This window comes from Macrobrachium nipponense, chromosome 15, assembly GCF_015104395.2.
Source record: "Macrobrachium nipponense isolate FS-2020 chromosome 15, ASM1510439v2, whole genome shotgun sequence".
NCBI lineage: Eukaryota > Metazoa > Arthropoda > Malacostraca > Decapoda > Palaemonidae > Macrobrachium > Macrobrachium nipponense.
Window position 1 is genome coordinate 61,131,272 of NC_087208.1, and position 27,160 is coordinate 61,158,431.

Below are 27,160 nucleotides of genomic sequence, written 5' to 3' on the forward strand. Positions count from 1 at the left end.
TTTTGGTCGAATTTCTGAAACTACTGAAATGCAACTCCCCATTGTCAGGTTGAAAAGAATGTGCAAACTGAACAAAGCACGACGAAAACAGACTAACTGGCAACATCAAGTCTCTAAGAAATTCAGTCACACATCATGCTAAGAAATGCAGAAGGATGAAATACAGCAGAAGGAAAAAGGAAAACAGAGCAGATTCAAAAACTGGCAAACATAATAACCATACTTCTTATGTGTCACTAGATAGCGTGTTTAAGTACATCTTAGTTTAACCAAACCACTGAGCTGATTAAGAGCTATCCTAGGGCTGGCAGGAAGGATTAGATATTTTTCACATGGCTAGGAACCAATTGGTTACTTAACAACGGGAAATGAATTTCAAATCACCAGAAATAGATTTCTCTGATTCCGCGTTGGCAGAGCGGGGAAGCGAACTCCGACTACCATATCGGTAGGCGAGCACGTAACACATTCGTCTAAAGAGGAACTACCATAGTAGATTCACATTAACCGTGCATTAGATGTCTAGGCCCGTCCCTTACGACGCTCCTGATTGGATGTTGATAAGCCACTCACAGGGCTGGAAACTCTCAGTCTCTCGAGAATTCACATAGGCAGGATTTATGTTCCACCTCCCATGAGGTATACTTCTTTCAGGAGATGTGGAACATACATCCTGCCTATGTGAACTCTCGAGAGAGACTGAGAGTTTCCAGCACTGTGATTGGCTTATCAACAGCCAATCAGGAGCGTCGTAAGGGACTGGCCTGGACATCCAAAAATGCACGGTTGATGTGAATCTACTATAGTTAGCGTTTGACAATATATTCAGCTAAGGCCACGGGGATAAAAAGAGAGATGCACTTAGTGGTTTAGTGTTATTTCCAATAAATAATACGAAAAAGAGCCGTACGAGACGACGATTGGACCAGAACTCAACAAACCGAAGTAGGAGCCACATCCGAGAAGCAGCGACCAGCAGCAGGAAGGAAGCAAAGCCTTTTTATACAGGAGAAGAAAAGGGAAGAAAAAAGGCCATTAATTCCCTTCCCTTTCACGCAAACATCTAATTAACTAATTTCTGAAAAGTGACTAACTCATTTACGTAATCTTCCAGAAAGTTTCCAGCCTTTCTAATTATCCAGGCTGTATTCTTTTCCAAAAACGCTATTTTAAATGAAACCTCCATCTTAGCGTAACGACGGTTGGGGGTTGGATGCTGGTGATGCTGAGGTTAGGGGGGTGGTGGTGGGTTAAGTCACGTCTCGTCACGAAGTTAACTCAAAGTCATTCTTAACGTTATAATTGTCAAGTAATATAAGCGAAGTGAACTATGTTTAGTTGTTATCGTGTGGTCATGTGACATTAAATTACTTCCTATTGCGTAATGCAAAATTATATTCAAAATATGCAAGAGAAGAAACTATATGCTTTAAAGGCAAACTAAGTCATATTACCTGCATAATTCATGCAAACTCTAATCAGCTCATAATATCTGCAACAGGTTACATGACCTAAAGTCTCCTTCTCAATATTGAGAGAAGATAAAACAAAAACAAAAACGAAAAGCGAAAAAAAAATCAACAGATGCTCCACATCAAAATGAACCTTAATACCTGGAGACTTAGAGAGAGAGAGAGAGAGATGCGGGTGACGGCACCCTAAATCAAATCCGGACCAGAATTTCCAACGGAAATATTCCTCTTTCGCGCCAAAAGAAACATTCGCTCCTAAATTTTCAATCATTTCCGCGCGCTGCCTCTCTTGCATCTTGGGCTCGATCAATACCGCAAGGCACTCTCTAATCACTAGTTATGGGGAAGAGCTTACGGGCTGACCCGGAGCGAAAGCTCCCAGCTCCTCCTCCTCCTCCAAGAGCTCCGAAAATATACGGCTCCTCCTCCTCCTCCTCCAAAGACTCCGAAAATATTTGGAATATATATCCTGCTAACGTCTTCTTGTCTTGGGGCTCAGTCTTATTAATCCACGTATTATATCCCGAAAGTCAATTATGATTATATCAGCGCACCTATTTCCTTCCTTTGTCTAAAGAGCTCTGGTTTATTTCTACACACATATACACACACACACGCACACAAACAAACACATTATATATATATATATATATATATATATATAATATAATATATAATATATATATATATATGTATATAAAGGTTTTTTTTGCCACGAAGGAAAAAAATGAAAAAACGAGTGGCCTCCGAGTACTTTCAGTCCTATTCGGACCCTTTACTGAGGCATACTGATTTTACACAGAACACCATAGTCAAAAGAAGGCTTAATATACAAACTGACACTACCACATTAGCCATAAGGGCGATTTTCACTCTACAGAGAGGAGGAGGAGGGTTTTCTATAAATACTGAATTTGCATTGGAAAGATTCTCTATGTATTAATACATCTAGGAAAGGGATGACATTGTTATTTTCAATTTCAACAGTGAATTTTATGGATGGCACTAAATTATTTAATTTAGACAGTAAATCATTTACATCGATACCACCAGGTAAGACCTACTAAGATATCATCGACATATCGGTACCATTTTATAGAAAACCCACAAATAATTTAACATATGTACATTTTTATTCTGGCCACCATCTTAATATTAAAATTTCAATTTCTTCTTCTATGTTCCTACGCGCTTTGCGTATCACGAGTCCACAATACCTGGACCAAGAAATATAATACATAAAAAAGATAGGAAACGATCTCTGCTACCCACCTCATTTAATTAATTTATGTTATCAAAAAGCTCATAAAAAGTTTTATAATGTTGCTATTAATGAAAAAGAAATCCCTAAAAATGTACTTAGCTTACCTTATTTTCGTGGATTTGAAACCATAAAATCAATATTTAAATCGTTTAATGTTAATGTAGTGTTCTCTTATAACAATACCATTAAAGATATGCTAATAAAGAATAGTCCCGTAACAAATAACAACATCATTTACAAAATTCCTTGTAAGGATTGCCCATCGTTTTACGTTGGTCAGTCTAGTAAAAATTTATGTGTTCGGGTTAAGCAGCATATGTATTCAGTTAGAACAGCCCAGACTTCAAATGCACTGTTTATCCATCTGAGTGAAAAATCTCATTGTATTAATTGGGGTGATACCTCGGTAAATGCTAGATCTAATGATTATGTTTCTAGAAATTTACTGGAATCGGTAATCATACAAATCACTAATAAAAACAACCTAAATCTTAAGTCTGGGAATGTACCATTTGGACCCATATATTTGTCAGATGTTTATGAAGGACCTCAAAATAAATGAACAACTAATAAATTAGTCCCACATGTATATAGTTATTAATTCTCTCTCTCTCTTCTCTCTCTCGTCTCTTCTCTCTCTCTCTCTCTCTCTCTCTGGTTCGATATTCTCTCTCCCTCTTTCTCTTGCTCGATATATATATATTATATATATATATATATATACTATATATATAATATATATAATATATAGATATATATATATATATATCTATATATATATATATATATATATATATATATATATAATATATAATATTAAATAATATATTATTTAATTATATATATTTTCTTTCGTCTTTTCATTTATAATAATTTTTGTTGGGAAAATTTGTGTAAAAATTCATGATATTAAATTGTATATGCTCCGTGTTGTTTTCAAAATGTACTGTTTTTCTGGAAGAATCACTTGTTTACCGCGGGTATCCTTCAAGGTGTGGCTAGCCTATGACTCCTCCTCCTCTCTGTAGAGTGAAAATCGCCCTTATGGCTAATGTGGTAGTGTCAGTTTGTATATTAAGCCTTCTCTTGACTATGGTGTTTCTTTGTAAAATCAGTATGCCTCAGTAAAGGGTCCGAATAGGACCGAAAGTACTCGGCCAACTCGTTTTTTCAATTTTTTCCTTCGTGGCAAAAAAAACCTTTATTTATACATAGCATCACGTTTTATATACTTCGTGATCAAGTTATTCATATTATATATAAATATATATATGTATATATATATATATATATATATATATATAGTATATATATATATATATATATATATATTAGTGTGAATTTCGATCACATACCGTGACAGTCTATAAACACAACATTAAGCTACAAATGTCATTTAACATCCGGTTCGCTCTACTTCGGAATATTGCCAAGGGGGGAATTATAATTCAAAACTGATAAGGTACTTGGAAGACTGGAACGCCTGACTGGACGCGTGAACGACTTCCAGTCGAAGCCGCTAGCCATTCTGCTGTCAAGGTGCCGAATCATTCTTCAATTATAATTCCCCGAAGTAGAGCGAATTGGATGCTGAATGACAACTGTAGCTTAATGTATATGTATTTATGCAAAGACACAAACACACACACATATAATATATATATATATATATATATATATATATATATATATATATATATACATATATATATATAAATATATATATATATATATATATATATATATATATATATATATATACATATAAATATATATATGCATTAAGTTACACATTTCCTTTGGCCGGTCGGTAACATCACTGAAGTCCTGATTTCTCCTCTGAGCGCTGGTTCGAATCCCGGAGAGGACGAAATTATTATCAATTAAAAAAAATTCCCCTTCGGTTAACATGTATGAAAATAATATCAGTTCCGAGGTTAATGGACATATGTAGCTTAATGTATGTATATGAATCTCGGTGATGTTAAAGAAATTCATATATATATATATATATATATATATATATATATATATATATATATATATATATATATATATATATAATTATAATGTACATTAAACATTGCCAAAAAAACAAAGCTGGTATTTTACCTAGGGGTCAAGACAGGAAACCACCGCCATCAAATTCCCAAGGGCACCATGACCAAATCCCACGACGCCAAAGGCCTCGCTGATGCTGACGCTTCGAAAATCCATCATGACCTCTTCCTCGCCCATCTATCTCCCACGCGACGTCCACATTGACTAGCGACTTCCCCTTGACAAGACTACCTATTCGCTGACAAAACCAAATGCCATCGGCTTCTTTTTCATTGGATGCTCCCAAGCCTCTCATGACAAGATGCCTTCTTGATCTGGAAACACCCGCGACCCCCGAGACCTTAACTACACCCGAAGGCACCATTACCCCTTCCAGAGGACTCGATACCGAGAAATTATAGTAATTGACGCTCGTCATCACTGGAGGAGGAGGAGGAGGAGAAGAGGAGGAGGAGGAGGAGGAGGAGGAGGATAGCGTACGCATGAAACAGATGATGATGATGATGGAGTTAAATTTCTATCATCAGGACACAAGTCAATTGATAAAATGACAGTTTTGAGGCGAAAATCTTCCAACTTTTCTTGCTTGACAACAGCAAAGATGAGTCGACTTGAGCCACGTAGCAACAGGAGGTTTGACATATTTTATTCGTTTCTACGGTTGGTAATGTACTTTTGTCTTAGTATGCTGAAGGATTTGAATAAATAAACATTATGTATTAAAACTGATAGAATGATTCGAAGATTTACTCTTCCAGCCCGACGAAACTATATGAAAATTATACCCCCAAAATCATGTAAGTTAAAGGTAATAAAAATGTTGTTGCTTAAGGTGAAGCCTCTCAAGTCGATTTTATTGTAGCACAGTCTGACATAACTGTTATATTACCAAAAGATTAATTTTGTTTTGTTTATAACATTCCAAACAACAAGACTAACAACCATACTATCAATAAACAAAAATGATATGAGCTACATAAATTTTAAAATAATAAAAAATAAATATTAGCAAATGATAACGTGGGCAGCCAGTATCACAGATCAGGTGGTTATAATGCACACTGAGATATCCTCAGGCAGTGAAAATTAAAAAAAAAGGGGCTGAGAATGTCAACTTGGGTAAGACATGAAATTTTTTTGCATGTTTTACAATGTTATCTGTCGGCAAAAGAAATGTCGGCAATTTAACTGATGCACAAAGGTTGATTCGATGTGCTGCTGTTCACACTCACACACACACACACACACACACACACACACACAGAGAGAGAGAGAGAGAGAGAGAGAGAGAGAGAGAGAGAGAGAAGATATCATGCCTCTACCAAACACTTTAGTGACATTTCCAAACTAAAATTAAATCCCACTATTAAATTTACAAAGTGAAACCAATTAATGTCCTTCCTATAGCAGCATTTAATTACAATCCTACAAAGTACATCACATGAGTTCATCAACATTTATAATCCAACGATGTTTTCAAAGTGAAATTAAATTCGCTTTACAAACATACAAAGTCTATTCACAAAATTTATGCAGACCCTATTCAGTGATCTCAAGGCTTAATAAACCCTCCAAATTACATTCCAGTTTTTCGGACAAATATCTAATAATTTTTCTTTCTGATACATTGCTCATAACGTACCAGCGTAGCAGAAGTCTCCCCTTAATCAGCCCAAAAGTTAAGAAGAAACACAAGGGGGCTGGCATTAATAATGCAAATATTCACAAACTATAAGGTAAATATGATTAATTGAACCTTAGATTCCTGATATCATGGTGCCTCACTGTTTTATACTGCATAACTAATAAATCTTGATTCTTCCCTTTTGATACTGGAATTGGAATATAAGATTTAGGCCATTGGCCAAGCGCAAGGACTTTTGAAGTCATTCAGGTCTTAACACGGAAATTGAGAGTAAAGAAAAAAAAATCTCATAGCTACGTCTTGAAACAATTATGAAGAGAAGGTGGAGAGCCAGATAGAAGAAATATTATATGAATGAAGGTACAGTAAAAGGAATGAAAGGGGTTGCAGCTAGGGGTCGAAGGGACAATGCAAAGTGTAAGTAATATCCACAGTTTAGCGTGTGGGGCGCACTGATGACACAACCCTCATACGGGATATTCTTCTCTATTTATACATATCCATTTCTTCATAACTGTCCTGATGAATTGCACGAATCAAGATCTATTTATCTACCATAACTTTATGGCATATTGCACACACAGACAGACAGGTTTATAATGCTTCTTACGACAAAAATCACCCTCAGCGCTTTTTATTTAAAATGACGCAGAGGCCACTCATATTAATGATATTTTTGATGTGAATAACCTTGGAAAAGGTTTTACAGGAAAATTGTTGAACGTTATTTTCACAGGATTCCTAATATTTTTGAAGGGCAGTATTTTTATGTGAATCGACTGAATATCTTTTATTGAAAATGCTCGCAAGTGGTTTTTTACACATATTAAATTTTTTACTACAAATGCAATGGACATTCAAGATAAAATGAAATGTACACATTTTTCAACATTTTTAATAAATTTACGTATTTCTGAGAAACTTACCTCACGTTACGAAATGAAAATGGAGAACTCCTTTACTGGCAAGACATTAAAACATAACACAGGTCAAGAACACGAACTCATTTTCAGTATAAATGCTGAAGTGAACTTGAAATAGCATAAACAATTTAGAGAGGAAGAAAAGTTACCTCATGGAGTTTTCATATCAACGAAGTTCTCGGAATATCCCGCGAACACGACCATAATGCAATGAACTATTCTTTACCTATGATCATTATTCAAAACATGAATCGTATTCATATGGAACAAAGCCACAGGGGCCAGTGACTTGAAATTCAAGCTTCCGAAGAATATGGTGTCCTTTTGAAAGAAGTAACAGCATGGAATAGGAAATACAGAAGGAGATAAATTATTAGAAAAGGAAATATAAATTAACAAATTAATCAATAAATAGACGGAAATGTATGTAAATTATTACAATATACTAAGAGAATTGTTTTGCAGAGAATGTTTAGCAAATTTGGCTGCACTCGGCACGAAAAGAGGGTTCAATTGAGGTTATTATTAACAATTGTGACTATTATCTGTCTTTTCGTCATGCTGCCCAAGAGGCAGAAATTGTACACCTGTCTTGCAAAAGGTGCGTTGCTCACCTTTTGTTTACACTCGAGTTTTCGGGATGTTACGCATCTTTTTTTTACCACCGTTACCACATAGTCAAAGCTAAGTCTCCTATGCCTCTGATCATCGTCGAGTTTTCGCTTACTCGGGGAGTAAGCCTACAAACTGTTGTTGCTGCTGTTGTCGTTGTTCTTGTTGAGGGGGTAGGAAAGCCCTTTGGAAATCCCTAAAAAGGTCTGATGATAAAGGTGTTTCGCGTTGAGTTAAAGATACAGGAATTTTAGGATACGATATTTATGATTTATTTATTAGACTGAAAATTTAGAAAAAAAATATAATGTGTATGTTAAACAGTACAGAAAAATAATTTCTAATGAAATATAACGTATTTATTTTATTTTCGTTGGTGAAACAACGCTCTATATGTCCGTAGATTTTAGCACGTGCCCCGAGTATGCTGGAGGTCGGATCACGCCTTGTTGAATCATAATAGCCCTCTCAAACAAACTTCATTCCGATCCATCTTTTGCCTTTGAACTCTTTCATCATAAAAAAAACTGCGCAATAATCTATACAACTTTTGCCTTCTCCTTTGAATCCAATTAGGAAGTAGCCACAAATTACCTTCATCGGAACAGTAAGCTTTCATAACTCTCCATGCATGCCTACAGTGACATTCAAGCCCTCTTTTAATTTACGAATATTGTATGATTCCGACACCTGCTTTTATGATCTGTTTCTACTGCACAAACTCCCTCGCCTGTCTGCAGCTTCTAAAAGCTGATACCAATTGACATGACATTGTATAATCTATAAACATTACTTACTTCAGAAATCTGTACTCACGAGTTCTGCTTTTTATTCAACGTCTTTCAGTGTTTGATTTTCTTCAATATTAAGCAATCAAGCAGATATGAGAAACCATTAATGTTATTATCATTACAACGGCTTTAAGACTCGGGTTAGTAATTCACTAGTAACCTAACAGCGCCTCCAACGTTCTGTACCAATTTTCACCAGAATTGTAAAGGGACTGATCATAATGCAACAGACTATTGAGGAAACTGTTATAGAGCCTCGCAATTTATTTAATTCACTTTCAATGAAATCATCACAAAAGTTTTATTGACTACCTGGTAATTTAGAATAAAGATAAGCAAAACGGTTTAATATTTTCAGGACACTCAGTACAAAATTCTGCATGGCCAATCATTATAAGAATTTTCTTTTTTAATCATGGTCTTTTCGTAAGATATATTGCTTATACATTATGAACCTAGTCCCTTACACGTGTGTGACAAATATGACCAACGGATTTCAAACTTTGTCGAATTGGCAATCATATTTATGGCTCTATTTAAGAGATTTTTAACATCGGGTAATTCTAAACTTTGGAAAAGGGGCGAGAAAACGAAACATACAAAAGTTAAATTTTAAGTCACAATAAGACTGAAAATATAACAATAAAATAATAAAAAATAAAAAAATACTAATTAACATTATTAAGAAAAAAACCACGGAGGTAAAATTCAAAGTCACAAATAGACTAAAAGAATATGAATAAAACGTTAAAAATTCAAACATTAAAACTCCAAGTCACAATAAGACCAAACTAATAAGAATACAATAATGACAAGGCGTGATCCGACCTCTAGCTTACTCAGGCGCGTGCAAAGATCTTCGGTCAAATAGCGCGTAGTTTCACCAACGAAAATTAAAATAAATACGCTATATTTTATTAGAAATAATTGTTTTGCACTGGTTAACATGCACATTATTTATATTTTACATTTTGTTTCTATAGTTTGTTTTGTTTGTATAGTGGTTTTACGTTGCATGGAACCAGTGGTTATTCAGCAACGGGACCAACGGCTTTACGTGACTTCCGAACCACGTCGAGAGTGAACTTCTATCACCAGAAATACACATCTTTCACATCTCAATGGAATGTCTGAGAATCGAACTCGCGTCCACCAAGGTGGCAGGCCAAGACCATACCAATCACATTTTCATTCTCATAAATAAATCATAAATATCCCATCCTAAAAGTCCTGTATCTTTAACTCAATGCAAAACACCTTTTCAAGACTTTTTAGGCTTTTCCATTGGGCTTTCCGACCCTGCAGCAAGAACAACAGGAAGAACAACAGAACAACAACAAAGTAGTATGTAGGATTACCCCACGAGTAAGCGGACATTTTTTAAAAATATCGATTAATCTTATTTGAAATAAAATACGAACATTAGCGACGACGAGAGTAACCATCGATCGGAACCATACACGAGTTATTCGAAAAATGTGACCAACTCAAGTCAGTACCTAAGCCTACCATTCATACTGACAGTAATACTTGCTCATTAAACGTTGCTTAACTAAAATCGGTAATAATTGCCCCAGAGTGCATTTACCCGCGAGATCAATCCGAAATAATCACAGGCTCCAACCGACCGTGAAGGAAAAAATAAAGATAATTATCCATAATTAACACAGCGCCAGTAAGTCGGCAATTTGTCCTTTTTTTTCTCTCTCTCATTTTTGCAACTACCGAGCGAGACGCATTTCCAATTTGGGAATCAGAATTTCATTTGGGACTTTGCAGACAGACGCAATTAAACGGTACGGAAGATGACGAACATGAATTATGAACAGATATGTCACTTGCCAAAAAAATAAATAAAAAATAAATAAATAAATAAAAATCAATTAAACGTCACCCATAACAAAAGAATTCCTCTCATTATAAAATTATACGATCTGAAAATTAAGACGAACAGAAATTCTAAAACGCCCCCCCCCCCCCCCCCGGCGTTTCCTTACATCTATGTTTTAATTTCCTCTGCTAATTAATGCTACGTTACCAAAGGTGAACACAGGTGAAGCAAGTGTAACTATGGGTCTTCTGTACCCGTGCCAATAAATTGACACCGATATTTCCCTTAATGCCATCTGCTCAAACGGCTCTCTGGAGTCAATACACGGAGGTTGGAAAGATCAAATTAATATCTAGGATTTCCCCCGAGCTGTTATCTACTTATTTATTTATTTATTGGCACGGGAGGAAGGAGGGGAGGGAAAAATAACGAGAAATATACTGGGCATCAAGAGGAAAGGTATTGTATATCATGATGACAGTTCATCGATACATGATTCTTCTCGACAAAGCCAAAATAAAATTCAGGAGTCCAAGCAGAGATGTTTTTAGCTTTGCTAATAATTAAAGTATCGCTAAGTGACTGGATTAAAAAAAAATAAAAACATTCCCATTTAATACATAGATACAGTGGCGCAAAGTATCTGGTAAAACAAAAAAAGAAAAAAAATATTGCTTCATACTACTCAAGTGCACATAAAGACACCTCCCACCCTATTAATGGGTATATAATAATAATAATAATAATAATAATAATAATAATAATAATAATAATAATAAGTAAAAAATGCGCCGTAGTTTTCAGTACATCGTGTAACCAAGTCCACCGAAAACATCTATCTTTCAGTGGTCTCATAAAATGCTGTATGAGCCGCCGCCCATGAGACTTTAACCACGGCCGGGTGGTGGTATGGCCTATATCGATGCCTGACGTACGGTTATGGAAAACTTTAACCTCAAATAAAATATAATCTACTGAGGCTAGAGAGCTGCACTTTGGTATATTTGATGATCAACATACCAATTTGCAACCCTTTAGCCTCAGTAGTTTTTATGATCTGAAGCCGGACAGAAAAATCAAGACAGACAAAAGTGCAGAAGGACAGACAAAGTCGGCACAACAGTTTTCTTCTCAGAAAATTAAAAGATGGAAAATAAAAAGACATGTCCCATGCTGTTCAAGGGTACAATGACAAGGACTTGTCCCTTGTTGTATAATGAAAAGGATTTGTACCACGACGTACATGGAGTACAATAAAATTGGATGTGACAGTTTAATTGATCAAAGAGATGCTTGAAAGAACGATTTCCCAACATTAAGGTAGAAAAATTCACGTACGAAAAAGCTTCCAGATCAAAAGTAGGTTTGCATTACTCAGTATCAACTAACGGCGAAAAATAGTCAGCGAAAAAGATCTTGTTCTGATACATCCGTTTCACATGGACGATTATCAAAATTAAGAGTAAAGTCAATTAGCGGAGTGAAATGAGCAAGAAGGCAAAACTGAATTAATTTAAAATGAAACGTGAGTAAAAGGTTTAACTTTATTTCACAGATAGCGTGAATGTAGTCATTTATAAAACTAACTGTACAACTTTATTTTGCAAACGGCAAGTCAAAGAATGTGTTGCATGATACAGAGTTAATGCAGAGAAATGCGCTTTGAATTTGATTACAGATGAGTTCAAAGCCATATATAAATTAGTTCGAGAAATTCAAGTAAAATAATAATGTCAAGTGTAATGAAAATTGACAATTTTAGCATTCTTCCTCTCCTTTCGTGTAAATATATATATATATATATATATATATATATATATATATATATATATATATATATATATATATATATGTGTGTGTGTGTGTGTATGCTTTAGGAACAGCTCTCGTTCGTAAAAATAAATAAAACGTCATGCATATGCATGGATTGGATTGAAGAGCTTAGAAAAAGATTTTATTTGTCAGAAGTGTATAAAAAAATTGACAGACAAAAATACGATTTCCCTGAGTGAATAAAAAAAAAAGCGCAACATTTTCGTACAAACCCCGAAAAAAGGACCAAACGGAAGTGAGTGAAATCTGCGTCACTAAACACACCGAGTCTCCAAAATATTAAAAGCTTAACAACGTCGAATGCAATGTAAAATTTAAACGATCAAGTTCACGTCATTACTTTAAGTTTCCCTTTATATTTTTCCGCGATATGAAACGGCGAACAAAAACAACAGTAACGTTAACAAAAACGGTTGCAAGAGAGAGAGAGAGAGAGAGAGAGAGAGAGAGAGAGAGAGAGAGAGAGAGAGAGAGAGAGGTACGAAACAGTAAACAAAAACAATTCAGAAAATCGGTTGAGAGAGAGAGAGAGAGAGAGAGAGAGAGAGAGAGAGAGAGAGAGAGAGAGACGAAACAGCAAACAAAAACAACAATAACATTAACAAAAACGGTTGCAAGCTATAGAGAGAGAGAGAGAGAGAGAGAGAGAGAGAGAGAGAGAGAGAGAGAGAGAGGAGACGAAACAGCAAACAAAAACAGCAATAACATTAACAAAAACTTTTTAAGCTTAGGGTTTAATTTAAATGCCTTAGTTAAATATGAGAGAGAAAGAGAGAGAGAGAGAGAGAGAGAGCAAACAAAAACAACAGTAACATTAACAAAAACGTGTGCAAGCTAGAGAGAGAGAGAGAGAGAGAGAGAGAGAGAGAGAGAGAGAGAGAGAGAGAGAGAGAGAATCATTCCCCCCTAGCATTTTGTCCATCCCGTTGAGCGTAAGTAACAAATGAGAAATTTCATTATTTTTAATTTCGAAAGTGTTCAAAAGGATCTTTATCTCTTCCTCCGCATTTCAGGAATGAGTTCATCACGAGGACAAAGACACGAGAGCCCGACAGGAAAAAATAAAAAAAAAAATAAACTGAAATCCGAAAAGAGGAGAGATTCTGTGTATTAGCACGATGTATTTTTTGGAAATTCTCGTCAGCCCGAGAGAAAGGGGTTTTACACTCACATCTGGAAATGAACTTACATAAAAGACTCGTATACTAATGCGAAGGAAAACAAACATGTAGTCATTTGCAAAAGATACACGTAGGCATAATACTTATAGTTCATAGTTCCCTATAGTTGTATTTTTAAAGACAGATCACACAATCCTTAGCTACTGAAATATTTTCTTTATCATGACTTTAATCAAAAAAGACATTGGACGCTATCAGCTGCCGCTATGTCATTTCAGATCACAGAGCTGATTCTTTTCAGTAGGTCGGTGACCATGCAAAGCCTTGCTCCTTTTAATTTGTTATTTTATTTCCTTTTCTAACACTGCATTTTGTGGAAACTGGACTTCTGAAAATGTTTCACATGAATGCAGATAGTGCATTATTAACAGTAATAATTATCACCACAGACAGCAACCTCTTAAGCCTCATAAGAACCCTGTGAAACAAGTCGGAAACACTTGGCAACAAACTAACGAGCAAAGTGGCAGAAAGCCTACCATAAATAAAAGATAAAAGGCATTTCCGGGTTAACTTTAGATTTACGGAAATGAGATATACGTTTTTCCAGGAGTGCATTCGTCGGTGAAACTAATCTGAACAAAAAAATACGTTTCACCATCAGCGAAGAAAAAAAAAATGAAGAGAGAAGAGAGAGAGAGAGAGAGAGAGAGAGAGAGAGAGAATCAGCTTTGACTAGCACAAAAAGACTAGAATGTATCTACCGCTAATCTGTATCAGCTTCCAGTATTTAGGAAGTCTTACAATTTCACGCACAGTTATAGAGATAAAAGGTACAACTGGTTTGCAGTGTATAAATCAAGCATCGCGCGTGCATGCATACGCACGCACTCCCAAACACATGCACAAAAGCGTCTGTATCCATACACCGTTCATGGCCACGAGGATATTGATACAGTGGAGATCCCAATCTTTTTTCATTACCTAAAGCAAACTTGTTTACACTTCTGCTCAGCTTAATGCTTAGCAGGGGTAGCTGTTTTGAATGAGCATTTTGCAGGTGCTTTTATTTATGTGTCCTCCCTTCGTCTTTGCCTTTGTCTCTCATCTTCTCGGGTGCAATCTCTCTATCCTCCCTTTCTCTCTCTCCCTCCTGCCCCTAGCACTTCCATTTCCATGATCGCAACGCTCATCATCTCCCCTCCTCATCAGGTGCCCCAAACCTTCTCTCTATCTTGGCTCCTGGGCTTTCTCTGGCACTTCAGCGACTTCTGCTGATCCCTCGCTCCTACCTGTTTTGTTGCCGAAGTTTAAAGCTACAGATCTCAAGAGTCGAGATTGCTTGTAAGGCCGCACCTGCTCTTGATGTGGCAGGCCTTGCAGGGACACAGAATGAGGGCGATTTATTTGTGGGTAGCTTTTGGGTGAACGTCCTAAATTCAACGGCTCATTAAACAATTTGTTCAGGAAAAGGTTTTATGAACGAATGCCCTACCTAGCACCAACCTTCCCCTATACCGGACTGTGAAATATAAAAGCAATTATAAGTGCTAAGATTAGCAATACAAAATCACAAACAGCAAACTCGAAGCAATTCCACTTCCTATGATAAACTTGCGAATAAGACTTGATTTTACAAGAAGCAATTAAGTCTATTTTAATTTAATTTAATAATTTTTTTTTATTTTATTCTATTTTTTTTTATTTTTTTTAAAACTCAATCATATTTGCTTATAAACTTTTTAATGCATACTAAGTTCACTATTCTTTACGTAGGTCTTCAAGTGAAGAACAGCTATCCCGGCTTAATTCAGGTGCTGGATAAACCAAGGAGAGGCGGAGGACATTTACAGAGATTACTGGGATTCATTAGTTTCTCTCTAATTTCCTTTGGACATTTTATGCACAATGGAGACAAGAGTGCACAGATCTGCATAGGCCCAATCGCTTCTGTGATTTTTCACTACAGTGCAAAAAGATATCTTTACTCGTTTGGTCAGTTAAAAATGAATATTTATGTTGATATATTATGACACTGAATTTCCTACTTGTCCGGCGAAATTAAATGAATCACAGTCCATACAATACAATATTATACAAATCTTTCGATTCATCAGGAAAATGCCTCTTTCATTGTATCATTGTCTTGAATGCCACATTAACTATAAAGTACTTAAGTAAATGTTACATCAATTTAAAACTGAACTCGCAGTTCAAAGAGGTTTTTTGTGTTGTTTCTGTGTTGTTATCCGATAAAACTTTCTCTCTCTCTCTTTTTTTAGCCGATTTTGATGCATTTTCTAACACAATATCAGGATAGTCTTTATATCTTTCCTACATCTTTAATAGTATCTACTTCATCACAATCATCAGTGCATGGGCGCTATCAAGCTCAGAAACATTTTTCGTTCTTTCAAAACAATTAAAACATCAATGTATCATAAAAATTGAAAATGCAGCAAACGTCAAATAAAATGTATCAAAACTCAATATTAAAATATCAAGATGTACTACACTCTTCAAAATATCAGTTAAAAACAAAAATATCAAATCCAGTCCTCATTCCCCGTTGCACATTCGATATTTAAGAAAAGATTTGAAATAAATAAAAAAAATAGCAGAAGAAAGAAATAGACAAAATGCGAAGCGAAAAAGAATTTCATTTGGCATTCCTTCCAGCCCGTTGAGCACACTGGACATTCGCTCAGTTACTAATGAGAAATTTCATTAATTTTTTCCACCCACTTAAAATATTAAGGATTTTGTTTTCACCATCGAAATTGACGTCGAAGGAAAAGGGACTGCCAGTCCGACTGGGAAAGGTAATGTAGAGATGAAGAGGATGCGCGTCTAAATATGACAAGAATATGAAAATATATAAACTCTTATATTCGTCTGAATACACTTAAATCTATATAGACACATGTGTACATGAAAGACTACACGTACTTTACGTACGTATACAAGACACATGTACATGATAGAATACACATACTGTACTTATGTGTGTGTGTGTCTGTACGAGTTTACATAAGAAAAACTTAACTAAGTGTTTGTGCTTTAGTATACATACAAAATTGCATACCTACGGACATATTTACCTCTTCTTATACACACGAGCTGCAAGCCTATTTGTTACACTGAAATTCTACGATAATAACTTTTATAATGTCTGCTAAATTCTAAACTCTCACTTTCCTTCCATCTAAAGCTAATAATGCAGATCTCAGTAGCGTCTCTAAATGAACAGATGACATACGATTCTACAAAATGATTCTCCGCGAAGTTTTCGCAATACATTGTCAACACTACTGTTGAATATTTCTATTTATCCTTGACGGCACTGAAAACAATACAGAACATTGCTTCCTCGTCGACTATTTGACTCTTATTTCAATCTTCCTTTTATTACTGTTCCGTAAATGCCCCACAACTGGATCTTAATTCCCGTCCACACGGTCGAGCTTTGTTCGACGAACTAGGCTCGATGTGACGTCAAAAGCCCAGAAAACAGCGGGAACTAAGTTCCGACTTTTCCCGCTTATGACTTCATATCGAGCACAGTTCGTCGAGCATAGCCCGACCGTGTGGACGGGGCTTACTTTACTTCAAGATTTCTCTTATTTCTGTTCCATAAGAGCTGCAGCTATGATCTGTTCCATAAATACAAAACTGATCCAGATATTCACTAAATGATATGGCCATATGATTATATCCACCTTTACTCGAAGTCCATCACATCGATAAACTCAACTTGCAGGTAGGAAAACAATAAAGTAATTATACTGTTTCCTACAATTAACAGCCTCCAACAGCTTTTGGAGACGTTTTATATTTATTTTGGTTAAATGTTAACAGCAAGTAAAAAACAAAAAACACCTAAAAGATACCAGAGAAGTTATTAAAGTTCATAAGAACTAAGTCGGTTAAAAAATTATCAAAATCAGATTTCTCTCTTGCAAAATATCCAGTTGTTGGTAAACTGCCCCCAGGATATTTAGCCGTTTCAACATTATCTCACGGTTAAAAGATTATCTCACAGTTAAAACATTACCTCACGGTTAAAACATTATCTCACGGTTAAAAGATTATCACACGGTTAAAAGATTATCTCCCTGTTAAAACATTATCTCACAGTTAAAACTTTATCTCCCGGTTAAAACATTATCTCCCTGTTAAAAGATTATCTCCCTGTTAAAAGATTATCTCACGGTTTAAAACATTATCTCACGGTTAAAACATTATCTCCCTGTTAAAACTTTATCTCCCGGTTAAAACATTATCTCCCTGTTAAAACATCTCCCTGTTAAAAGATTATCTCCCTGTTAAAAGATTATCTCACGGTTTAAAACATTATCTCACGGTTTAAACATTATCTCCCGGTTAAAAGATTATCTCACGGTTAAAAAATTATCACCCTGTTAAAACATTATCTCCCTGTTAAAACATTATCTCCCTGTTAAAACATTATCTCACGGTTTAAAACATTATCTCACAGTTAAAACATTATCTCCCGGTTAAAACATTATCTCCCTGTTAAAACATTATCTCCCTAAACATTATCTCCCTGTTAAAACATTATCTCCCTGTTAAAACATTATCTCCCTGTTAAGACATTATCTCCCTGTTAAAACATTATCTCACGGTTAAAAAATTATCTGACGTTTAAAACTTTATCTCACAGTTAAAACATTACCGCCCGGTTAAAACATTATCTCCCTGTTAAAACATTATCTCCAGTTAAAACATTATCTCAAGGTTAAAACATTATCTCCCTGCTAAAACATTATCTCACGGTTAAAACATTATCTACTGATTAAAAACATTATCTCCCGGTTAAAACATTATCTTTCGGTTAAAACATTATCTCACAGTTAAAACATTATCTCCCGAGTAAATCATTATCTACTAGCTAAAACATTATCTCCCTGTTAAAACATTATCTACCTGTTAAAACATTAGCTCACGGTTAAAACATTATTTCTCGGTTATAAATTATCTCCCTGTTAAAACATTATCTCATGGTTAATACATTATCTCACGGATAAAACATTATCTCCCGGTTAAAACATTAGCTCACGGTTAAAACATTTTCTCACGGTTAAAGATTAAAATCCTGGAAAAAATTAATCATCCTCCCTGGCTAAAATATTCATCTCCCTGTTAAAACATTTATCTCCCTGTTAAAAGCAGTTATCTCCCTTTGTTAAAAATATTATCTTATGGTTAATACATTATCTCACGGTTAAAACATTATCTCCCGGTTAAAACATTATCTCCCTGTTGAAAACATTAGCTCACGGTTAAAACATTTTCTCACGGTTAAAAGATTATCTCCTGGTAAAAACATCATCTCCCTGTTAAAACATTAGCTCACGGTTAAAACATTATCTCCTGGTAAAAAATTATCTCCCTGTTAAAACATCATCTCACGGTTAAAACATTATCTCCCTGTTAAAACATTATCTCACGATTAACGGGTCGTCACGATAGCAAGCCATTGTACCAGAGGCAATATGGAAAATAAAACTGAAACCGAACACCTTTCTCATTCAGACCATAAAATCTCAATCCTGGCTGCTCTAACAGAAGGCCAAAGGCAACGGGAAATCAGACCAGCACTGGATTCAACTAAACAGCAGGATTCAAAGATCTAATTTAACTTCAAACGCTCAATGGAACTTTCCTCGTTGCATAACGCAATACGTAACAGCAGGAGATCGTAGCAATAACATATTCACAGCTTCAGTAAGAATAATAATTCTAGTCCTCTCGTTTAACCTGCGTTATATATATATATATATATATATATATATATATATATATATATATATATATATAGTATATATATATATATATATATAATTTATTTATTTATAGGGCATTGTGGCTATTATAGTTACATATTTATCTGGTAAGAAAGTGACCAGTAATTCCCATTTATATATTATATATATATCTATTATTATATATTATATATATATATATAGATATTTATTATTAATATATCTAGATTAATAATATATTAAATATTATATAAATTAAATAAATTTTATGTGGCAACATACTTCTGACCACGGCAAGGTAGCCAACCACCCTGTATATGAATACGGTTTTTTTCGATTTGCCCTCATCAGTCTTTGTTTAGTGAGGAATGAATATTGTCCGATTGTGGTCCTTCATATAATAAATCTTCTCTCTCTCTCTCTTCGTCTCTCTTCTCTCTCTCACTCTCTCTCTCTTCTCTCCCTCTCTCCTCATCTCTCTCTCCTCTCTCCAGTAGATAGGGATTGTTGCCAGTTTTCATCACCTCTTAGGTGAATTTACGTACCATCATATGATGGTTTACTGCATTTTATATATTTTAATTAAGAAAATCCTTGACATAGTTTATAAAGTTCGCTAACACTGGTATTTTATATAGATTTACTGGATAATTTATATTAATATTATTATATATTATATATATATATATATATATTATATTTATATTATATATTATTTATATAATATATTTATACATATTTATATAATATAATATATATATATAATATTATTTTAATTTTTATATATATATATATATCTATTAATATATTATATTATTTATTTATATATAATATATTATATATAATATATATTATTAATAATCTATATATATATATATATATATATATATATATATATATAAATATGTATCATATATATATATATATATATATATTATATAATTATATATATATATATATATATATATAATATAATATCCAGTAATCTCTATATAAAATACCAGTGTTAGCGAACTTTATAAACTATGTCAAGGATTTCTTAATTAAAATATATAAAATTGCAGTTTTAAACCAGTCATATGAACATGGTCTACGTAAATTCAACCTAATGAGCTGATTGAAAACTTTTGGCATACAATCCCTATCTACTGAGAGAGAGAGAGAGAGAGAGAGAGAGAGAGAGAGAGAGAGAGAGAGAGAGAGAGAGATTTATTATTATGAAGACACAATCGACAATATTCATTCCGTTCACTAAACAAGACTGAATTTGAGGGCAAATCGAAAAACCGTATCATACAGTTACAAAAGGTGTGTTGGCTACCTTGCCGTGGTCAGAAGTATGTTCCCACATAAATTTAACTTTGCTGTGAAAAGGAATTGAAATGCTTTGATCTTTAAACTGTTTTAGCATCTCTAGCATCCTACGTGGAGACCTTGTGACCGTTTACGAAATGGGACTCCCTCCCCACCCCAAAAAAATAATAATAAATAAATAAACAAATAAATAAATAAAAATAAAAAAAAGTCAGCAGGAAAAAATTAATTAACACAGAGACATGCGGAATCCTATAAGAAACTGCGACCTATATCAGTACCACTGTTTTTTCTTTTTCTTTTCTATTATATGCAAAACTGACAAGGACAACTGACCTCATTGCGATATCACGCACAGGAGTAAATATCAATTACAGCTGACATCCTACTGTTCAGAACGAAAGAGTTACACCTCCACTGTCATAAATCTTGCCACACATACGTAAATAGCAGACATGTACAAGAAGACCGACTTACAGAATATGTATATAGTGTTTAAAACATTCTTCCAGAACTCATTTATATCTTAAATAATAGAACCACAAAGGTGCTACTGATCCCTAGCGCGAACTTTTTTGGACCTCACAATATTCCATAGTGAAATCCATGAGCAATCGATCCACTACACAAGAAAATTTGCTAATGATAGTTGAACATACACACACAAAAAGCATAGATAGTTAGTCTTAGCACAAATTTACCCCTTCGTCCAACACTGTCTACGATGCAAAAGTTTACGTTCGTTGTTTTATTTTTGCGAGTTTAAATGTCATGAAAAGAAGAATCACCTACGAGAAAATGTCCTTTGCACCGACTCTACACAATCCCGATGTGGTGGTGGTGGTGGTAGGGGGTGCGGGGGGAGATGCCTGAAACTTGGTAAACATGTATATGAAGAAACATTCTATGTCTGTAGCTAATTGTTATAACAAAATATCCAGTCATACCGTCTGCAGTTACGTCGTAAACTTATCACAGTTACATGCAGATCGAATGAGTTTTACATATGCATTTCTGTCACAAACGCACCGGTCACCAGAGAGAGAGAGAGAGAGAGAGAGAGAGAGAGAGAGAGAGAGAGAGAGAGAGCTATACAACTACATCTGGCATCAACAGTAGAAACACACACACACACACTTACATTTTCCTGATTAGGAGAAACACGCCTCGACGCGACTTTCAATTCGCGATATCAATTATGGTGGTCGAATGGTTTTAAGCGGTCGAATGGAATATACGTATATGCCTCCGCACACCGGTCGAAAGGATGAAAGGTCTCACGACCCAAAGCAAGATTGATTAGGTTCTCCTCCAGTTTCGAAAGATCATTAATTCTTCGGCGGTCTTGCAATGACTCGCGAATTGCTGGCGACCCACCCTCGCCTTTGCCGAGTTAGATTTGCTTTCCATGAATTTTGCGATATCTTCCAGCTCAAGTAAAAATGAGTACATTGGTATTTGTGTCTTATCAATAAGCTAAATCCATTAGTGGGGAGGAAAAGGGAAGCCTCTACGGCAAAAAACAATACAACAGTTACTGCTTCGTTCGTTACATGTATTAATTACTCAGTAAAGGATGAACCACATGTGCAGACAACTTCCCGCCCCACCCACTTTCCGTCAACACACAATGCGCCACTCACCTCCATCCTGCATCTTTCCGATTAGCCTATCTGTAATAATAATAATAATAATAATAATAATAATAATAATAATAATAATAATAATAATAATATACTTACTGAATTTAATCTGATAAAATGACATTTAACTTAAAGTAATCTTTTCCTAATATTCTGATGTTGTCTCTTTCTTCTTTTGGAAGGCTGAAGAAGAGAACATCAGAAGATTAGAAAAAAGATTACTTTAAGCTGAATAGCATTGTAGCAGCAATTAAATTCAATAAAATATGCTTAAATGAAGGTTTACTACCAATATCATAATAATAATAATAATAATAATAATAATAATAATAATAATAATAATAATGAATTTCAAGTTGAGGCAACCATCGTCCAGCCTGGGGTCTGCCTCTCCCACCAATGGACTTTGTATTAAAATTTGAAGAATTAACGCCCCTCGGTCCTAGCTTCAGGACGTGAAAGTCCGCTGGATAAGGACACCGTGCCGCCCCTCTCTTATATCAAAGTAATTTGTATGCTTTCATCTTACAATAATGGGCGTTATGTCTGTCCGTCCGTCTGTCATTCAATCACGGCCAAATGGCTGGTCCGATGGGCATGAAACTTGGCAGGGTTATAGTGGGGACCCCTATGATGGTTTATAATGGGGTTTCATCCTACCTTCCCCACGCTCCGAAGGGGGTGTGAGAAGGGATTCCCTGACACGGAGCTGGTTCTGCCCGTGAAACGAGGCTGGTTATGCCCGTAGACTTAGTTACTTTACGAATTTCATACATAATTTCTATATACATATGTTTACTAATATAAGTAATGATGATTCTGGAGGGATTCAGTCGCAGCAGTACACTTGTACAATGATCAGAATAAAAAATTATGAATGCTAGGTACGGCCTCAAACAATCCCATTTGAAATCATTTCTGACCTACTTACTACATCACAAGCACAGGATTGTGGAAATGCGTTTTTCAGTGAGCAATCGGTTTTTTGTTTTTTTTACGATAATAATGATAACGAAGATCTAATCAGCATCATAAACAAAAACTATTATAACTGCACAATTGTGTGAGCGTTGTGAATTTGATACCAAAAACGTAACAGATATGGGTTATTTTTAAACACCTTCCTTTCTGATAGGATATTTTTTTCAATATCTGAATTCAAGGAAACTAATTTATATATACTTTTATAGCTTAAATTTATTTAAGCGTTGCAGCATTTAACCTGTTGTTGCCGAGGGCTTAAAATAACCTAGATCTTGTATACTAAATGACTGGATAAATTTCCAAAGATAGGTTTCTTTTTACACCGTATATTTATGATTTTCCACCTAGCATCTGATGCCAGTGCTCCGAAAAGCAATTTACTTCTGTTACCGAAACGAGAATGAGATGTTTGCCTCATGATTCGCTCAGCATTAAGTCAAGCGTTGCATTTACCTCCTTCAAAAAAATCTATCGGTACGTTTTCTTTCAGTAAAATTTACGAATCATAAAGTCTGTTAGAAAGAATGCGAACTTATGAATTTAAGATGACTGTGGCAAAGAGTCCGTTTTCTTACTCATCAAAAGAGGCTCCCTCCGGGTAGAGGAACACGTAAAATTTTGACACAGGCTACCGATGGAGCAATATCGGAGGGAACCGACTGCAAATGAATTAACAGACCTAGATAGCGCCTAAGATCGAGTACCTTGTAGGGGAATATCGAGAGCTGTGACGCATATTGGACAAGACTTATACACATAGAGGGCTCCCCCGGATATGTCCTTCAGTGTCCTATGGAAGAAAAGGTCAGTCAACCTATTTAATGAATGTTTTCTGCAGAATATGCTCGACTGCGCAGCAGTGGAGCAGAAACTATAGTATAGAAGCTGAAAGTAAACAAAACTGTAAGGATGAAACATATTTGGGACAATTTCAGGGGAAAAGGACTTAACAGGATGGGCTTGCAGACCCAAGTGGGACAGAGACGAGAATGAATTAAAAGAAGAAGAAGAAAAAAAAACAAACCATGGTGTAGGTCTTCTAAGCGTCGGACTTGTTGATTTACCTTTAGCTTTGTTTCGTTGACCTCTAAAACAGTTCATCCTTCAAGAGGCAGTGCTATCGTACCCTTGCCCCTATACTTTCTGGTTTTGCTCGGGTTTGGGCTGGAAAAGGGCACTTAGTTGACCGTCCCATTAGCCCTTGCACTTAAACAGTTAATTCACAGAAACATGCTCTGCAAGTTAAGGGCCTTTCAAGCCTGTTTAAAAGGAAAGGTTGCAGACTGTGAACTTTAACATCATTAAGAGCAATAAAAAAAATAGATAATAGACATGAATCAATTCGCTCATACGGTAATAGGCTATACAGTTCTTAAGCATTGAGAATTGCAGAGAGAACTCTCTCTCTCTCTCTCTCTCTCTCTCTCTCTCTCTCTCTCTCTCTCTCTCAACAATAAAAAACGATCTTACGTCGAACTATTAATCACCTGTTGGATGACAGGCTAAGTGAAATACGATGATGAATCTCACGAAAGTTCCAATAGAATAAAGGATTGTTTTTAAGGATGGATTGGAGGAAGGAAGGACGGAAACAAGGAAGGAAGGAAACAAGGAAGGAAGGAAGCAAGGAAGGAAGGAAAAAAGGTGGGAAGGAACAGACGAACGCACTAAGGAAGAAGATGCAAGAAGAAAAGAAACTTTTAATGATGTGACAACAAGACTAGGATTTGTGACGTGAAGGGAAAAGTGAGAAGTATTGTGGTGTCATGGTTGCAAGAAGTTAATTATTTATCAGGAATTGAAGAAAAGCTACGTAGCCTAAACTCAGAACACAAACACGTTAACAAATAGTGATCTGAGAGGAGGGCCCGTTTCTATTTTCTCTATCTGGCATAAAAAAAACTGTCCTATATATATGAAAATAAATCATCAATAAAACATACGATCAGGCCTAAAATGCACTTTCGTAGTACAAGCCAAGAGCAATGCCTCAAAATCTGGAATGTTCTCGGGTGTAACAAAATTGTACCTACACCATTTATTATAGAACAACTCGTTCATTCTCTCAATAAAGAACACTGACAGATTAGGAGTTGCTGCAAAATGAGCACGCAAGTAAATACAATTTATGATGCCCAAGTTCCCTCGACTAGCAGGGAAATATGACCAATGGTATTGCTAAGGGACTGTTTAACAACCATTATCCTACCATTCCCTTATGGCCAATTATATTCAAGACATTACTGTAGATATATGTAGAGCCAATGTACTATACGAAATATTCATAAATTTGTTATGCCTTGACCACATTCTCCCAATCCCGTGCCAAATAAATTGGCCACCTGAAGATGATTCCACAGGGTGACATTGCATTGATCTACATTATTGTCAATAAGCATTCCAGCTAGCGAACAAATCGATACGATCCTACATATAACTCATACAATGGACGAGAACAGACAGGGGAATTTATATTAACGATCGCAACCAGTCATTCAGTCACTACCTAAGCTGGGTTTCCTGTCATCACGGGAATTCATTGCTAAGCAAACGAGACATCTAAAGGAATTTTGAGATGGAGTGAGAGCATCGCCGGTCCAGTACTCAATCAGGTGGTAATGGGAGCTTCATATCCAAGGTGGAAGCCTTCCGCTGGAGGTCAAGTCATCAGAGTGCTGACCACAGTGGTCACTGTAAATTTATATCTGCTGGATGTCAGTCATCTGAGTGGTCATTGTAGATTTGGATGTCAGTCATCAGAGTGTTGACCACAGTGGCCATTGTAGATTAATAACTGCTGCAGGGCAGTCATCAGAGTGCTGACCACAATTCAGATTAGAGATACACTCCCAGCAGCCTGTATACAGACTTACTAATTCCAGACGTTCACAAAATCTAATTTCTCCTCAATATAATCCTGAGCCTCTCTGACATAATATAAAACCTGATAAAACAAAAGAATAATTAAAACTACTAAAATGAGAATAATTCAAAAAGACATAAGAGCGTAATTGCTCCAATCAAAGCCACTCCTTTCTTTTGTTGTGATCTGGACAAAGACTCCGTTTCTCTCCCTGAGGATGACGACTGCCTCTCGCTCTCTCTCCTTTTCTTATATCGTCTGCTTGGCTAAATTAATACCGAACAAAGAAACTGAAACGGTTTCTCTTCACGAGAGAGAGAGAGAGAGAGAGAGAGAGAGAGAGAGAGAGAGAGAGAGAGAGAGAGAGAGAGAGAGAGGAGATTTCTGGTAAATGACGGTTTCACTTTAGTTACTAATACAGAAAAGAGAATTCTTATTTTCTCCAGTATATGAAGCTTTGCTTGTACCTGATCCAATGTCATCCAATGTCAAATTATCTATTTCTGTGGAAATGATAATTAAAATAAAACTTACATACAAAAAATAGTTCATCAACAATAAGAAAACATGCAAACTTAGCAACAGCAGTATAAAGATCACGCGAACAAACAAAACTAATTCCTACAAGTATTAATATTACCACTTTTATGATGATAAAAGTGGTAATATTAATACTTGTAGGAATAAGTTTTGTTTGTTCGCGTGATCTCTATAATGCTGTTGCTAAGTTACCAGGTTTAGTTATTGTCGATGAACTATTTTTTGCATTTAAGTTTTATTTTAATTATAACTTCCACAGAAATAAATAATTTGACATTGGATCACGTGCAAGCAAAGTTTCATGTACTGAAGAAAATAAGAATTCTCTTTTCTGTAATAGTAACTAAAGTGAAACTGAAGCGAAGGCGAATGATGGCCTACAAGGTAATGAATTTCCTTCAACAGAACGAGACGATAAGGAATGAAACCCGCCTCCTCAGAGACGTAAACAGACCTATCCGATCAGCAAACACCTAT